This window comes from Epinephelus lanceolatus, chromosome 17 (assembly GCF_041903045.1).
Source record: "Epinephelus lanceolatus isolate andai-2023 chromosome 17, ASM4190304v1, whole genome shotgun sequence".
NCBI classification, from domain to species: domain Eukaryota; kingdom Metazoa; phylum Chordata; class Actinopteri; order Perciformes; family Serranidae; genus Epinephelus; species Epinephelus lanceolatus.
The window spans coordinates 4,509,565-4,515,219 of NC_135750.1; positions in this window are offsets into that span (position 1 = coordinate 4,509,565).

Sequence of the window (5,655 nt, forward strand, 5' to 3'; positions counted from 1 at the left end):
GGCCAGAATGGGAATGGAAGTGATGAATTTTCTGCATGTCATTAAAGTTGGAGATATGAGGTGTCTATAAGACAGTGACAGGCGGCTTAGATTGCTCATCTCAAAGTGCTCTTTCATATCCCCCTCAAAATTCAGTCTCCATTTTCCACCCCCCGTATGAGTGAGGAAAGAGGGAAAAATGGAGGTCAGTGTGTGTGTGTGTGTCTGCCAGTGTAGACTGGCGGAGAGAGGCATTACCTCAGAGTGCCAGACGGACAGAAAAATAGGCAAACAGTCTGATACAGACTGAGCGCACACACACTACTATATTTACACATGCACCCTAGTGAAGGCCGTAATGTCATCAAGTCTTGTGTCATGTGCTGCCGTTTCTCAGTCTTGTATTGCCATCTAGTGGTGACAGCAGGTGATTCATTCATGTGTCATCATAAAATGTCCCTGCTGAGGCAAACTGGTCAGAGCTGCAAAAGTCTTGGCGGCAAATAAGGAAAAGATGAGCCAGACACTGATTTTCATCCCATGGTGGAAATATGTTATTTGTAAGACCAGATTTATCACTCTGAACTACAGGATTTTCAGTTTAGTGTGAATACAAAACTAAAAAGTTCCACAAATTAGTGGGAGAGAGGAATATCACCTCCACAAAGTTCATAACTCATGAACATTTTTGTCATAAGGCAGGGTTTGCACCAGGTGTTTGAAGAGCTTTATGTACTTAAATTTTGAGGAAAAAATGTTTGTGTAGTCTCAGGATATAAACTAAATGAGAACATTTGAATCACTAATAATCTGACAGCATTTAGTTCTACTTTAAATACTAAAGCAGCACAAGAAAAGTGATGTGGCTCCAGGGTTTCTAAGGGTTAAAAGGAACAGAATAAACTAAAATGGGATGCAGAAAAAAATTAATATTGGGCATTCATGTGAGAAAAAACTAAAGAGATTTGTATGACAACAAATATTGTGTCTTGGGAAAACAAAATACAATGGGATTTAAAGAGATGGAGATTTATACCAGACGGAAGATTAAACAAGCAGAGACAACGAAAATGATGGTATGCCCAAAATTTTTATTCTCGTTCCAAGCATTGCCAATTCAAATCCACAGATTTAAGTTTAATATATGGAATAAGATTATTGTAAATTCTGTATGGAATAATAAAAAACAGAGAATTAAATTTAAAATCTTGCAGGGAAAAAACAGGAGGAAGGTCTGGGTGTGCCCAACCTGCAAAATTATTTTTTGCAGTACACATTACTTGCAATAATGAATTATGAATGAATAATGAAAAATGGATTGATAGAAAAGAAAATAGCAACATTATCAATAGCAGCAATGACAAAACATGTAGGACAGTGTAAATGTGTGGCAGACACAATCACGAATTGGAAACGTGCATCTATACGTATAATCCAGTATTATATATTATTCAGAAATGGGCTGTTCTACAAAATGACTAGTCAGTTTTGGTATTTTAAGTACATTTCCAAGCTAGCAGTTTTAGTATTTTAATATAGTAAAACTAAAAATGCACGACTTCTTATGTGAAACCGTTTTTCTACATTGTGGTGTTGCTACTTAAGTAAAAGCTCTGATGATCCTAAACACTGTACAACAAAAAGAAAAGAGAGACATACCACAGAGTTCAGCACATCAGTTTAATTAAACTTTATGTGATCAAATATATTCACGTCTATAGACAGAAACTAGCTCCACAATAATTCTGTCATCTCAGGAAAGCCAGACACATATCCTTACATAAAAATTTATTAAAATAAATTTTGAATAAATGACAGAGAAATCAGCTTTTAAGTAAGAGCGACTGACAGATGTAGGCAAAACAGACTTACAATACTCTACAGCAGGTCTACACACAGACGTGTAGAGACCAGGATGAGCCAGAAAACAGCTAAATATGACTGCTGAATTACAAACTGAGTCTTTTCCAGAAATGTTTCTCCATCTGAGGCTCATTTGGCCCATGTATACTGGCAAAATAAAAACATGTTCACACAACACAAATGACTTCTTTAGGAACATCCTGTAAATGTATACGTCTGTTTCTGTCTTTTTATCACAAGTAATGCAATGCAGCAAACCTAAACTTATCTTGCTGCTACTTCATCTATCTGACAGTTCATCCCAGTGATCCAAAAGAAATGGCTGACTTCAGCAGCATGACTTCATGTCTTAAAATCATAAAACAATTTTGCAGTAGCTGCTAATACCTGCGTTCCTTTATTGTACACCACCCAAACATATAAACCGAAACACAACAACAAAACCTTAAGGTAATCAAAATAATGTTTCACCAGACAAACATGCGTGGATAACTGAGGTGGGGTGTGTCTCGAAACTAAGACAGTCTGATGTTTCAGGGTTGAGCCTGTGGAACAAGTGAAGATGTCATATTAAGTTATAACAACAGATTTCTACAGCTAAAATAATTAAAAGACTGTTGGATTAAGTTGTGAGGGACACGCTCCTGTAAATGGCTAATTGAGATATTTGTGTAATACCATCTGTAAAGTGCGTGAATCCCAGATGTCAGAGCAGTTCCCACTGCAATTATAATGTAAGTTAACACATTTGACTCTTGATAATGTGGTAGATTATAGTAATACAGTAGTAACATGAGTAAACCACAGATGAAGGGATTCATAACATCAGTTGTTTCCAGCCTGGGGGTCACAAGATGATTAGCCTATTGCTTTAGTTAAGGATCAACGCAAGCTGTTTACTTTGTATTGATTTCATTTCTCTTAACAGAGATAGAAACCAACCTAACTCAAACATGCCCTTGTGAAGCTGCACTTGATTTAATGAATCATTGTGAACAGAATACTGGAATTGGAAGTGAGCTTCATTTGTGTCACTGGAAGTTCGGCCATCTTGGATGAGGCCATACTCACCTGGGCAAAGTAATCATGGTCGAGAGGTGCCACCTGAAGCCATGACACCTCATTCACCAAGGCTGCCCACTGCGACTCCCCTCCATCACACTCAGCAGGTGGCTGGTCGTCCTCTATGGCCTCCTCTGGCTCAACCCCTACCCCGACACATACGTCATGTAATATAACACATGCAGTCATCACCTGTACACAAGACAGGGCAAACAGACATATCTCTAGATATATGGCAACTCAGAACATCAGATTGTGTGATACAAGGTGCGGTTATGTGACTAGCAATTGTTGGGCATAAAAAAATGGGTATTTAAAAGACAATTACCTAATTCATGAGAAACACTGGGAGGATTCATCATCTTGGGGACAAACTGTGGATGTACTTCAGGTGCTTCCAAAAGGAAGCACCTGAAGCAGGTTTTCATCACTCCAAAGGCACGCTCAGTCACTGAGCAACCTCTGGAGCGATGATGATTGAACCGTTGTTCTGCCATGCGTCTCACCGGCTGCTTATATGGTGTGATAAGGACCAGGGGTTACTGTAGACATGGGTAACCACCATCAGCTGCAATGAAACACCCAGGTGGAGGGTAAATCCTGCTAATGATGGTGGGGCTGTTCTTCAGGATGCGCGCATCATGCACACTTCCTGGGTAAGCCTCAAAGATGTCAATGAAGCAACCCTGGTTGTCACAGACTGTCTGGAGCACTGCTGATGGGAATAGCTTCCTGTTTTGGTAGTCGTGACCATCAGGGCCCCCAGGACATTTAATATGAATGTGGCAGCTGTCGATTGCCCCTGCTGCCTTGGCAAAGGCACAGTGCCAAGCCAACGTGGCAAGGGAAGTACACAAACTGGCAGAGGGACTCATCTGCCATCCTGTGGACGATCCTGTGAACTGTTAGGAGAGGTATGTCAAAGACCCTGGAGACAACCCTGTAAGCAGAGCCAGTGGCCAGCGACACCAGGAACAACAGCGTCTCCAGAGTTGGGCCACCAGGGGCTGCTGTGTTGCCTCCCTGCCCAGTCGGAAGTCTGGGTGCGTGTCCTGACCCCCAAAGTACCACTGGAGCACAGGTACAGTGGGGCTGATGGCACAGTAATGATGGGCCTGCACAACATACAGGACAGGACAGAAGGTTTAAGTTTGATTTTCATCTATTACTTGTGTCATTTGTTTAATTTGTGTGCGATTACATATATTACATAGCACATACTACAACAAAACATTTTACATAAACCACCTCAGGCCTGCCGTCATTACAAAGACCCATCTTAATGGTGACCCTTTAAATGTTTGGTGGCGGCGTGTTACCAAGGGGAATTTAAAGCTGTTCCCTTTCCCGTTTCACTGGCAGCGTCAGTCAGCCTCTCTCTCTAGTTTATTACATTAAGCTGTGTTTTGTAGTTGCTGTCCACACGTTGTAAATTCATTAGCACGGCATTTGTTGGAACACTAGATGCTACCGACTCTCTAACCTCTATGGGAGAGTTAGTAAAATTCTCCACACCAGTAATTGGCATGACAACAAGAAACAAACTTTCCTAATCTGATTATGGGCCCTCAGCATTATTTCTTGACATGGGGGAACTGACACAACTGGAAGTAATTGGGAGCTATTGTTTGCCAGTTAGTGTACCCGTTCACCTTCAGTTTTTTACCAACCTTTCCACATCGTTGGCAAAGACGCTGACAGTACAGTCTCCTCCTTCGTGCTGACTGCTGTCGATAATTCCACTTTGTTTCATCCCTCCATTTCAACAAAAGAGTTGTTGAGGACAACTGCCACTGTTGCATCTATCTTCCACAAATGTTTGGTCTTGTTTAAATGCTGCAGATGGGAGTCTAACTACAGTGGCTGGCAAGAAAATACGAATGGCCCCAGCTAGAGCCAGTGTTTGGTGTGTCCATTTCCAGTGATTATACTCAAAAGACAACAAACCTATCATATTTAATTCTTGCCAATATATTCCCCTAAATCTTACATACTGGACCTTTAAATTACCAGTTAGTCCATTTTACATATCTGTAGCAATGAAAACAAATGTGCATCAGAAGCTATGAGAACCAAAGGTAACATAAAATCTTTAACTTGTAAAAGTATGATTTAGAAGAACTGTTTAACGACACAAAGTGGCTCCTCAAGACGCAGTGAAACTGCAAACCTTTATTGTCTTTGTGAGACATATAACTGGTCAGTTGTTCAGTCGGACACAAACACACACTAGTGAGTTTCCTGACATGGCATGCGTCATGCTGGCAGGGTGGTGGGCAAGTGTGTGTGTGTTGTGTGTGTGTGTGTATTGTGGGATGGCAGCATGTGTGGACATGCTTCCCATTCCATCAGTGACAGCTCTCAGCTGTCCTCCCGTCTGCCTCCTTCCTGTCTCCGTCTCTGTCCCCTACACTGTCCATCCGTCTGTCTCTCCTCCTCTCCTCAGTGCTGTCTGTCCTCACGTCTCTCACCGCCCCCTCTGCCTCTCTGTCTCACTGATATAAGGTGCTATACTGGAGTCATTACTGTAAGAAAAACTTCCACATGTATGGGAAATGATGACGGTGTTGATTTGTGTGTAGTCAACACACGCACACACACACACACACACACACACACACACACACACACACACACATACAGAGTCCCAGCTGTCTGCTGTGCCTTGAAGTGTGCTGAGAGGTGGGGGTGCTGTTGGGTGGGGGGAGGTGGAACGGAGAAACCAGAGCTGTCATACTGGGCGAACCACCT